Raw genomic sequence first — 12799 nt, 5'->3', positions numbered from 1 at the left:
AGACTTGGAGCTGGATCACTTAGACTTGGAGGTGGAGCTGAATCACTGAGATCTGAGCTGAGTCACTTGTCTTGAGCTGTAACACTAAATCCTGTGATCCAGTCTCCCTGGGGGGCGCTATTCCTCCGTTATCGGCCCACGGATACCCCAGCTTTCGCCGCCTCCGTGCCTCTTCCCTGTGGAGTTCACTGGCCAGGAACTCCACAATCCTGAGGAAGGGTACAAGGGTGTAATAGAGGCGGGATTCTGATTAGATAATACTCTAGTAGCAGAGGAAGCTCTCCGCTCCAGAGAAGTGTGTGGCTATCAGCTACAGCCAGCATCAGAGAAGTCTGCGCACCTGCCATCTCCAGAGAGGCATGGCCGGCTGGCCAGGCCCGCCAGTGGCTAGCCAGCAGGACCAGAACCATGGCGGGAGAGTGCATGCACACCTGACCCTGGGCCACATCCAGAGTGAGTGCGCCCGGGAGCCCAGGCGTGCTCCCCACATCGCCCGCAGCCAGACTCACGCCGGGATTAGCCAGGTGTGGCGGAGACCCCAGGGTGCCCGCACACACCACGCCGGGGGTCAAGCGACCCGCCCCATATCCCTGGGCTTTGCATACCATGGATGCACTTACATGCATACAGGCAAAACACTCTACCACTATTCTGCTCCCCCCCAACCCCCAGCCTTCCTCACACCAACATATACTGACTCTCAGAACAGAACTCTTTACCTACTAGATGGATGTATATGTTTATGTATATGTATATGTGGGTAAAGTACTTGCTGTGTAAGCATGAGTACCCTAGTTTATGGATCCCCAGCACCCATGTAACACACTGGGGATAACATGTTCTGTAACCCTAGTGGGGCTGAGAAAGGCAGATCCCTGGAGCTCACTGGCCAGTCACTCGAGCCAATCAGTGAGCTACAGGGTCAGTGAAGAGACCCTGTCTCAAAAAATAAGGTGGAGAGCCATAGAGAAAGAACCCAAGATAATCAACAGTGTGTGTGTGTGTGTGTGTGTGTGTGTGTGTGTGTGTGATGAGACAGGGTCTTCTGTAACCCAGGCTAGATTTGAACTTGCTAGGTAATCAAGAATGATCTTGAACTTCTGATCCTCCTGCCTCCACCTCCTGAGTGCTGAGATTATGGGTGTGTGCCACCATGCCTGGGTTTTCAGTGCTAGGCATAGAACCCAGGACTTCATGTGCACTAGACAAGCACTCCTCCAACTGAGCTACATCCTAAGCCCAAGCCCAATAAATATATTATCAATCTATCAATCTATTTTTTTCCAGATGTAAATACTTTATTTAGGGGTATATGTCTTCTTTTTATTCAGTGTATATTTTTATTGACTTTTTGTGCACTTCATACAGAACATTTTAATCATCCTTATACCCCTTGTGCTGGATAGCTTTAGTGTCAACTTAACACACCTGGGTTTTGGTGAATTGCCTCCATTGCACTGGCCTATGGCCATGTCCATGGGGCACCTTCTTGATTGTTGACGGATGTGGGAGGGCCCAGCCCACTGTGGGTGGTGCCACCCCTGGGCAGGTGGACCTGTGTTGCATAAAAAAGCAGGCTGAGTGTTGGACCCCCACTCTGGGGTACCCAACGTTCACGGGAGGCCACACCCCAAGCTGAGGTGGTGTTATTGAATGTCCCTTGTGTAGCTATGCCTTCGTAATAAGGGGGTGCTGCTGCTAAACATAGCCAATAGGATTCAGTCAGGTTGGGGTCTGTCTGTCTAATGGCCTTATATGCTCCTTGGATTAGATTGAACAGTCGGTCCCCCGTGGGCGAAACCTTTTGACTCGGGGGGCTGGAGGTCTGTTCTAACAGGATATTTGTGGGGGAAGTGTCAGAAAGAGGGTTGGGGAGGTGCTGTGAGGTGGCAGCAGTTATTAAGGCTGGCGGGGGATTTGGGTGACTGGGGATGGGATTCTGAATAGGTAAGACGGGGTTGGGGCCTATAGCTATTGAATAGGAGGAGGTGTCTCTTTTAATAGTAAACAAGAGGCCAGGATCTGTCCCCTCCTTGTATATCCTAATTCCCCAAGAATGTCCCTTGTCCCAATCTGTGGCCTTTTTTCCTGCTGTTGTGAATTCTATCCGGAGGGGGTGGCACCATTTACCTTGACAGTCCTGATTAGGAGCATTTGGGCTCTTATGAGAATAATTTGCTTTTACAGTGATGTAATCCCAGGATGAGGACGGGGACCACCAAGTGTCCCCGGTTGTTTCACATCCCCAGTTTTTACAGTAAAAGTAGTCCCTTTCTCCACATTGGGAGTTGAGCTGCTTATCTCGATGATTACCTGGGCAGACATAGAAGGTTAACAAATGCAACAGGTTCCGTTGTTGTTCACGACACCCTCCCCCTGTTAAGTGGGGCCCTCTGAACAGGGGGTAAGCTTCCGGGCCAGGTATTTTATCAGGATCCATGAAGTCTGGTATGTCCCAGGGTGCTGGTGCTCCTAAGGCCAATTTACACAAATCTGGATACAATGTAGGCCACCAAGTGCCTTTGGGTGCCATTTTGTGGGTTTTAAACACTACAATACCCATTTGATTAATCACCCGCCAGGTGGTCAGTATAGGAAGATGGGGGCTTCCTTGACTGGGGACAAACTTACAAACAAGTAGAATCATTAGGTATCTCTGGAGAGTCTTATTTTTACAGGGTTGGATGTCTTGTGTAGATGCCATTTTCCAGTGTCCTCCTGGGCCCGGGCTCTCGCCTCTGGTGGAGTTTAGTCATAGAATCTCTAACAACCCCTGAGCTGTCAGCATAGAAACAACATTCTTCGCCTAGAGCTGCACAGAGCCCTCCTTCCTTGAGGAAAAGCAGATCTAGCCCCCTTCTATTTTGTAGTACTACTTCTGAGAGGGAGGTTAGAGATTTTTCTAAGTGGGTAATTGACTGTTCTATTGCCCTAATGTCTGCATAATATTGTGGTCCCTGTATTAGGGCTGCTGTCCCAGTTCCTACTCCCACAGCCACCCCCACTCCCAGAAGTATTGCTACGGTCAGGGACACAGGTTTAGGCTGGGGTTATCAAAAGAAGAGGGCAAGGGGGACAAGGTTACATTGAGAACAGGAGGCGGTCCTCCAAAGAGGATTTCATAGGAGGTTAGGCCGTGTATAGCAGGAGTATTTCTAGCCCGAAATAGGGTTGGAGCTTAATCATGACACAATAATCTTGAGTATTAAGGACCATACTAGCTACACAGGGAGTCAACCCAGAGTTACATGCCCACCAAGCCCCTTGAGGAGGTAGGAGAAAGTAATTCCCTTCCCCTGGGGGTACAGAAATAGTAGAATTGCAAAGGTGGGTGTGAGTTGGAGGTGGGTGTCCTAAGCAGAGCCCAGATCCCGACACTTCCGTGAGGGTTAGGGGGTGAGGGGTCTCTCTATGACATTGGTCGGCTGAGGTGGTGTTATTGAATATTCCTTGTGTAGCTATGCCTTCGTAATAAGGGGGTGCTGCTGCTAAACATAGCCAACAGGATTCAGTCAGGTTGGGGTCTGTCTGTCTAATGGCCTTATATGCTCCTTGGATTAGATTGAACAGTCGGTCCCCCGTGGGCGAAACCTTTTGACTCGGGGGGCTGGAGGTCTCTTTTGACAGGATATTGGCAGGGGAAGTGCCAGAAAAAGGGTTGGGGAGGTGCTGTGAGGTGACTTCAGGTATTAAGGCTGGCGGGGGATTTGGGTAGCTGGGGATGGGATTTTGGATAGGTAAGACGGGGTTGGGGCCTATAGCTACTGGATGGGAGGAGATGTCTCTTTTAATAGTAAATAAGAGACCAGGATCTGTCCCCTCCTTATATATCCTAATTCCCCAAGAATAACCTTTGTCCCAATTTATAGCCTTTTTTCCTGCTGTTGTGAATTCTACCCGGAGGGGGTGGCACCATTTACCTTGACAGTCCTGATTAGGAACATTTGGGCTCTTATGAGAATAATTTGCTTTTACAGTGATATAATCCCAGGATGAGGATGGGGACCACCAGGTGTCCCCGGTTGTTTCGCATCCCCAGTTTTTACAGTAAAAATAGTCCCTTTCTCCACATTGGGAGTTGAGCCACTTATCTCGATGATTACCTGGGCAGACATAGAAGGTTAACAAATGCAACAGGTTCCGTTGTTGTTCACGACACCCTCCCCATGTTAGGTGGGGCCCTCCAAACAGGGGGTAAGCTTCCGGGCTGGGTATTTTATCAGGATCCGTGAAGTCTGGTATGTCCCAGGGTGCCGGTGCTCTTAAGGCCAATTTACACAAATCTGGATACAATGTAGGCCACCAAGTGCCTTTGGGTGCCATTTTGTGGGTTTTAAACACTACAATACCCATTTGAGTAATCACCCACCAGGTGGTCAGTATAGGGAGGTGGGGGCTTCCTTGACTGGGGACAAACCTACAAACAAGTAGAATCATTAGGTATCTCTGGAGAGTCTTATTTTTAGAGGGTTGGATGTCTTGTGTAGATGCCATTTTCCAGCGTCATCCTGGGCCGGAGCTCTCTTGGTGTGGGAAGCATGGATCCAGGCTGAAGTCCTGTCTACTTTGAGGGCCATGGGCGTAGTCAGGAGAACCATGTAGGGTCCTTTCCACCATGGTTCAAGAGTCTTTACGTTGTGTCTTCTCAGATACACCTGATCTCCAATCTGGTAGGAGTGGGACGTTTGTGGACTCCCAGGCCGGTAGACAGCAGCCAAGGGCCTCCAAACCTGGTTCTGGATGATCTGGAGGGCTTGGAGTCTTGTTTTCAGGCTTAGGTAGTCCGAATAGAGGGAAGATGTCTTCAATCAGTTTCTTCACCACAGTCTGGGCTGTTTCCTTCTGGGTGGGGAAAGCTTCAACCCACCCTGAGAAAGTGTCTATAAACACTAGGAGATATTTATAACCATATTTTCCTGGGAGGACCTCAGTAAAATCTACCTCCCAATTAGTCCCTGGTCGTGTCCCTCTTTCTCTCATGCCAGATGGGACCTTTGATCTGGAAGCATTTACCAGGGAACATGAGACACAATCTCCCAATACCTTCTGGACTAGCTGGTTAAGGTCTGGGAAATAATAGAATTGTTCTTCTCTTTCTATCTCCACATTTTAGTTTCAGGATCCATTATTGCGCCCAACTCCTGGGCTACTTTTAGGTCTTGTTCGGAATAAATGAAGAGATCTTTTTCTGGTTCCTCTGCGTTCTCATCCTCCGGTGACGATTGGGCATAGAGAATGCAGGTGCCCTCTGCTACCTGGCGGGCAGTTTCATCTGCCATCCTATTGCCCCGAGCAATCAGCCCCTGGTCTCGCTGATGTCCAGGGCAATGGATAATGCTGACCTTTTTAGGTAAATACAGGGCTTGTAGAAGGGCCACTATTGTTTCCTTATTTTTAATGTCTTTGCCTGCCGAGGTGAGGAGCCCCCGCCTCCGATAAATTTCCCCATGTATATGGGCAGTGGCAAATGCATAGCAGCTGTCGGTGTAAATGTTGACCTTTTTGTCCTTTGCTAATTTTAGGGCCTGAGTTAGAGCTTCTAATTCAGCTCGCTGGGCTGATGTTCCAGCCAGCAAGGCTTGGGCCCAAATTATCTTTTCTCCATCGACCACCGCCGCCCCCACCTTACGCTCACCATTTTGTAGAAAGCTGCTCCCATCCGTATACCAAGTGGCATCTGCATCTATTAGGGGCTGGTCAGTGAGGTCCTCTCTGGTCCCATGTGTCTCCGCAAGTATTTGCTGGCAGTCATGGGGAATCTCAGTGTCTTTCTCGGGGGCTGGTAACAGCATGGCAGGGTTTAGGGTGGCAGGGCTATCAAACTTGATCTTTTCTGGATTTAATAGTAGTGCCTGGTAATGGGTCACCCTGGCATTTGATAACCATCTGTCAGGAGGTTGTCTAATGATGGACTCCACTGCATGTGGTGTTATAACAGTCAGGGGCTGACCCATAGTGATTGTCTGAGTCTTTTACCAGGGATGCTATTGCCGCCATGATTCTAAAGCATGGGGGCCAGCCAGCGGCCACATTGTCCAGTTTCTTTGAAAGATAAGCTACTGGCCTTTTCCAGGGTCTCAAAGTTTGAGTAAGAACTCCTTTTGCCATCCCTTGATTTTCATCTACATATAGGATGAAAGGTTTTGTCAAATCTGGCAATCCTAACGCTGGAGCCGTTAGCAGCACTCTTTTTATTTTGTCAAACGCTCTCTGGTGTTCTTCTGTCCAGGCAAAAGGGGTCCTTTCACCATCCCTTTATTTTCATCTATGTATAAGATGAAAGGTTTTGTCAAGTCTGGTAATCCTAGAGCTGGAGTTGTCAGCAGCGCTCTTTTTATTTTGTCAAAAGCTCTCTGGTGTTCTTCCGCCCAGATGAAAGGGGTCCCGCTCTTTGTTAAAGGATATAGAGGAGCTGCTATTTCAGCAAAGCCCGGTATCCATAATCTACAGAATCCTGCACTTCCCAATAACTCTCTGAGTCCTCTGGCTGAGGTTGGTGGGGGGATAGAGGCTACCGCTTGTTTCCTGCTGTCCATTAGCCAGCGTTGCCCTCCCTCCAACGGGTATCCCAAATAATTCACCTGCTGTAGACACATCTGGGCTTTCTTTGCCGAGGCCTGATACCCAAATTCCCCCAGTCTCAATAGGAGAGCCTCCGTACCTTGCAGACAGCCAGCTTTTGTTTCGGCCGCTAAGAGTAGGTCATCCACATACTGAAGAAGCATAATCTGTGGGTTTCTTACGCAAAAGTCAGCCAAATCACGATGTAGAGCTTCATCAAACAGAGTAGGGGAGTTCTTGAATCCTTGGGGGAGTCACGTCCAGGTTAGTTGCCCCGATATTCCAGCTTCAGGGTCCTTCCATTCAAAAGCGAAGATGGGCTGGCTAACCGGGCTCAGCCTTAGGCAGAAAAACGCATCCTTCAGGTCAAGTACAGTATACCACCTGTGGCTGGGAGGCAAAGAACTCAGGAGATTGTAGGCATTGGGAACAGTGGGGTGTATATCTTCTATGCTCTGATTGACTTCTCTTAGGTCTTGGACCGGTCGATAGTCATTCGTTCCTGGCTTTTTCACGGGAAGCAGCAGGGTGTTCCAAGGGGACTGACAGGGGTGGAGTATACCTATTTGCAAAAGTCTTTGGATGTGGGGCCTGATTCCCTCTCGGGCCTCTCTGCTCATAGGGTATTGCTTGATTGAAACAGGGTTTGCAAATGGTTTTAGAGTGACCACTATTGGAGGCTGATTGAATGCCAGTACCGGACCTCCTGTCTCGGCCCATGCTGAGGGGAATTTAACTAGCCAATTAGGTATATCAGGAGTTCCTACTATCGGTCCTTCATATAACCGATGTTCATCTTCCAGTCGCAGGGTTAACACTTGTAGTGGAGCTCCATCCTTTCCTTCTAGAGTGGCTCCCTTTCTGGTGACGTGGATGTGGGCTCCCAGCTTAGAGAGTAAATCTCTTCCAAGAAGGGGGTATGGACAGTTGGGGACCAGCAGGAACGAGTGGGAGACCTGTCCCGTGCTGAGGTCCACTTTTCTTTCTGTGGTCCATCTGTATGTTTTTCCTCTGGTGGCCCCCTGAACCCAGGCTGTCCTGGAACTCATGGGCCCTTTGGTTGTGGTCAAGACCGAGTGTTGGGCTCCTGTGTCTACTATGAAAGTAGTCAATTGCCCCCCTACCTTTAAAGTTACCCTGGGCTCAGGGGGGAGCTCCTGGCCCCGACTGCCCTAGTCCCCTAGAGTCAGGACTGGGTTTGTTCAGCTTCTTTGGACATTCTCGAGCCCAATGCCCCCTCTCTTTGCAGTAGGCACACTGGTCTTTATCCACTCGGGGCCTCCTCTTGTCTCCCAGGTCCCTAACTGGACCTGCTCCCTGGACTACAGTGGCCAAAATTCGACTTAATTCTTTATTTCTCTTTTTCTCTCTCTTATCTTCTCTAGCTTCCTGTTCTTTCCTAATTCTGTCCTCTCTTTCTTCTAATGTTTCTTGCCTATTATAGATTCTTTCAGCTTCTCTTACTAAGTCCTGTAAGGAGTACCTCTGAAGGCCTTCTAGCCGTTGGAGCTTACCCCAAATGTCAGGAGCTGATTGTCCTATGAAGGCCATAATAAGGTCCGCCTGACGCTCCTGGGCCATGGGATCAAAAGGGGTATGCATCCGATATCCCCCTATTAAACGTTCTAGGAATCCTGCAGGGGTTTCATTTTCCTCCTGGGTTATAGCACATACCTTTGCCAAATTGGTTGGGTGCCTTCCGGCCCCTTTGAGACCCACTATCAGAGTATGGCGATAAAGACGGAGATGCTCCCTACTGGCCAGGGTCTCGTGGTTCCAGTTGGGTCTGGTCAGAGGAAATCCTTTGTCTATTTCATTTCGGAGCAGAGTGGGTCTCCCATCCTGCCCGGGCACATTTTTCCAGGCTTCTAGGATGACTCGCTGTCTTTCCTCTGTGGTTAAAAGTGCCTGGAGGAGTTGTTGACAGTCCTCCCAGGTGGGTTGGTGGGTGAGGAGGATAGACTCTATTAAAGCAGTTAGAGCCTGAGGGTCCTGAGAAAAAGAGGAGTTATGGGTTTTCTAATTATACAAGTCAGAGGCTGAAAAAGGCCAGTACTGGATCTGATCCCCTACAGTTCAGAGGGGAAAAACCTGGGCAGTCCAGGTTCCATTAGAGGGGCCCCCTCTATCCCTTTTTAGGTGGAGTCTGTTAGATAGAGGAGGGGATTTGTCAGGTTTAGTGGAATCAGGAGAGGGATAAGGTAGTTCTTGGGGTGGAGGTGCCTGCGCAGGTGGATAGGGAGGTGGAGGATCAAGGAGGGTTAGGGAGGCTTGGTCCTCAGGGAGGACTGGCCTTCTTCTCAGGGGAAGACTGAAGGGGCAGGAGGGAGGAAGTGAGACTCGGGGGAGCAGAAGGGGTATGGGGCCCCTGATCAATTTCTCTGGTTCCTTGAGGAGGTAGGAACGGCTGTGCCCAAGGTGTGGGGTTCCAGGCCAAGTCTTCCCAGGTGACTATGTAGGCCACTTGGTCCGGGTGTCCATGTGGTCCTGGGTGGAAAATGTATTCCTTAACCTGCAAGATAGTAGCAAGGTCAAAAGTCCCATCCCTTGGCCATCCTTTTTCAAAAGAGGGCCACTCAGAGGAACAGAGACTTTGCCACTTCTTCTTTTGGACCTCCACTGATAAGTTGTGAGCCCGCTCCATGACCTCCTTCCAGTATTCTAGAGTTAAGCTTAAGGGGGTAGTTAGTGATTGACCCATAGTAGTAGTCACAGAAGAGAGGAGAGAAGGAGAGTGAAAGAGAGAAAGATGAAGATGAAATGCCACTCCAAATAATAGTGACCAGTGAGTGTGCTTGTGGATGAGTACCTATCGTTGCCCAGTTTTTCTTCTGTGGGGGACGTGAATTTATCTGAGATTCACGCCTGGGAACCCCTTATCCTTTCACGGGAGTCTTTTAGCGGCGAGCGCCCTGTGGCTCTTATTTGCTGGACCTGTGCCCACGGGGCTTTTTCAGTGGCTGGAGAGAGAGAGAAATGGAGAGGAGAGGGAGATACAGAAAAAAAACCATCCTGTCTTCACCCATGCGGGCAGCCGGGGTCTGCTAAGAGGGCTAAGAGCCTTTGGCTTACATCAGGGAGTGGCCCTGACCAGAAAACCTCAATTGCTCTTTCGCCTTTGATGGTCCCTCGCGAAGACTTAGACCGAGAATAAAAGGAAAGAAAAGGAGGAAGGGAAGGTTTGAAATAGAGAGCGTAGAGAAAAGTACAAAACCAGACCTTTCCCTTTTAAGATATTAACACACCATCAAGCACACACATACACCACATTGAATCACATTCGTGTGGACCGGTCCTTCTTACACCCAGACACGCACTGCTCTCACCACTTTTACTTTCAGGATCCCCAAGTACAAACACAGACAAACGCAAAACAAAAATCCTTGCCATGGCTTCTTGACTCAAAACTGAAGGTACAGATCGGGAGGGGAGTAGCCAAGCCGATCTCCCTTCTTCTCCCGCCACTCCGGTCCCTAAGGCCAGAGTGTCAGAACTAGGGGTCTCTGGGCACGTCTGCCACTCCCACTGGTTTCCAGAATACAGACTTACAGGTCCTGCACAGGCACAAATGTTCAGATGGAACGTTCCCAGAACAGGAAATAACTGACAGACATTGAGACCAAGACAAACCACAAGACGTCTGTCCTTACCTCCTGCTGGTCTGAGGAAATGGGTCTGGGGGGGGCGACCAGATCCCAGACGAGCCCCCAAATGTTGGACCTCCCCCCACTCTGGGGTACCCAATGTTCACGGGAGGCCACACCCCAGCAACTCAGTCCTCAAACCAGGAGATGCAACAAGCAAGAGGATTTTAATCGTTTGCGCAGACGGGCTCCTGCCTCACTCGGAGAGGAGAAGCCCCAAACTCAGCTTACAGACTGCTTATAAAGGCAAAAACCACAAACCACAAGCGACTACTGAGCCAGAAAGCAGAAGTGGGAGGGGGGATTTTTCGGGTGATTTCCAGCTTGTGCAAAGAGCATGAAAAGGTCAGCTCTTTCTCAGCAGTTAGAATAATTTTTCTTTTTACTTCCTTGTACAATTTTTCTTTTGCCTAGGGGACTTAGTTTGAATCCACTTTGGCCTGGGGGGCTTGGTTTGATTCCATCATTCCCCCCTTTGGCCTAGGGGGCTTTGTTTGATTCCATCATGAGTAGGGGCCAGGGGAGCAAGCCAGTAAGTGGCATTCCTCCATGGCCTGTGCTCTAGCTCCTGCCTCCAGGGTCCTGCCCTGAGTTCCTACTTGGGCTCCCTGATGAACTGCGACCTGGGAGATGTAAGATGAATAAACCCTTTCCTCCCCAAGTTTGTATTGGTCAGCATGTTTTGTCACAGCAATGGAGAATCAAACTAGGACACCTTCCCTCATCTGCACCCCCCATAACCCCTCACCAGCTTTCATGCTGTCATATATGTTAAGGCCTATTGAGTCAAGTTTGTGTCCCCAGATGTCCCTAGGTTCCATTTATTTATTTATTGGTTGGTTGGTTTTTTGTTTTTTGTTTTGTTTTGAGACAGGGTCTTCCTGTATCTCCAACTGGCATAGGACTCGCTATGTAAACCAGGCTGGCCTCCATCTCACAAAGATCCTCTGGCCTCTGCCTCCCAAATGCTGGGATTAAAGGCATGTGCCACCACACTGGACAATGAATATAGTTTAAAATTAAAGTTGCATGTGTTCCAGGAGCAGTAATGTTCACTCTGTATTAGTTTTTTTAAAAATGAAAATCCTGGCCGGGCGTGGTGGCACACGCCTTTAATCCCAGCACTCAGGAGGCAGAGACAGGTGGATCTCTGTGAGTTCAAGGCCATCCTGGTCTACATAGTGAGTTTCAGAACAGCTGGGGCTACAGGGAGACCCTGTCTCAAAAAGACCAAAAAAATAAATAAATAAAAGCTCCAATGCAGAATAAGAACAGCAATGCCTAATAGGTCAGAGAGACAGAGAAAGGAAAATAGGAGTAGGGCGTGACACATGGGGGGGAGTTCACTGAGCGAGAAGGGTGCAGGCAGCCCATTAACAACATGGAGATAGCCCACAGCAAGTCCCAGAGCATTAATGAGGGACAGTTGAATATAACACTATCAAGAGGCACAGGAGCTCAAGGTGACTTTTTGGCCAAGATCACACGACCATCAGTGACCTGGAACTGGGACCTGGGATCTTAGTCTTCTGACTTTGAATCTACTCCTCACCATGACCCCTGCTCTGGACTGTTGCTGCAGGACTGGAGTCTTACCTGTTAGAGTCTCAGTTGGGGTTGAAGGGAGGTCTAAGGAACAAGGGGTGCACACTGCTTTAATTCCTTTACCTGCCTAGATGCAGGTTGGCTGGGCTCCAGGCTGATCTAGCAAACAAGAATATAGGACAATCACTGAAATGGGAATTGCTGATAAACAATGGATTTTGGTTTGAGACAAAGTCTCTCATAGCTTGTGCTACCTTAGAACACCTGATCTTCCTCCTTCTACCTCCAGAGTGATGAGATTACAGGCAGGAGCCATAACGCCCAGTTAAATGATGTATTTGTTTGTTTTTGTTTTTTGAGAGAGGATCTCATTATGTAACCCTGGCTAGCTTCAAACTCACTAGATAGACCAGGCTGGCCTCAGACCCAAAGGGATCTGCCTGTCTCTGCCTCCCAAGTGCAGGGACTAAAGGTATATACCACATACCATTACTATACACTGGATTTTTGGGGGGTCCGATTTGAGACCGGGTCTCCCTGCAGGCCAAGGTGGCCTGGAATTCGCTATGTAAACGAGGCTAGCCTTGATCTCACAGAGATCCACTTGCCTCTGCTTCATGAGTATTGTGATGCATGAGCTACCACATCTGGCTTGGATTTCAAAAAGAAACAAACCAAACAAATACAAAAACAGGGCCTCCTGCCTTCTAAGGACAAGCTCCACCACTGAGCTGCACCCCAGCCTCTACAATGAGTAACCTACACAGTATAACCTCCTGAGAGAGATTTTAGAAGCAATATCCTTTTTTCTATGGGCTCTTTGGGTCCCTCCCTCCCAGAATATGGCTGCCCAAACTGAGGTCTGGGCCTTGTAGCATCAAAGCTTGTTAGAAATGCAGGCCAAAAGATTTAAATTACATTTATTTACTTTGTGTGTGTGTGTGTGTGTGTGTGTGTGTGTGTGTATGTGTGTGTGTGTGTTCCCATGTGTGACTGTGTGTGTAGGCCTGAAGTTGACGTCAGATGTCTTTCTCAATGGCTCTCCATTT

The sequence above is a fragment of the Nannospalax galili genome, unplaced genomic scaffold (assembly GCF_000622305.1).
Source record: "Nannospalax galili isolate Female #2095 unplaced genomic scaffold, S.galili_v1.0 scaffold1659, whole genome shotgun sequence".
NCBI classification, from domain to species: Eukaryota; Metazoa; Chordata; class Mammalia; order Rodentia; family Spalacidae; genus Nannospalax; species Nannospalax galili.
Note: the sequence above shows the minus strand (reverse complement) of the source record.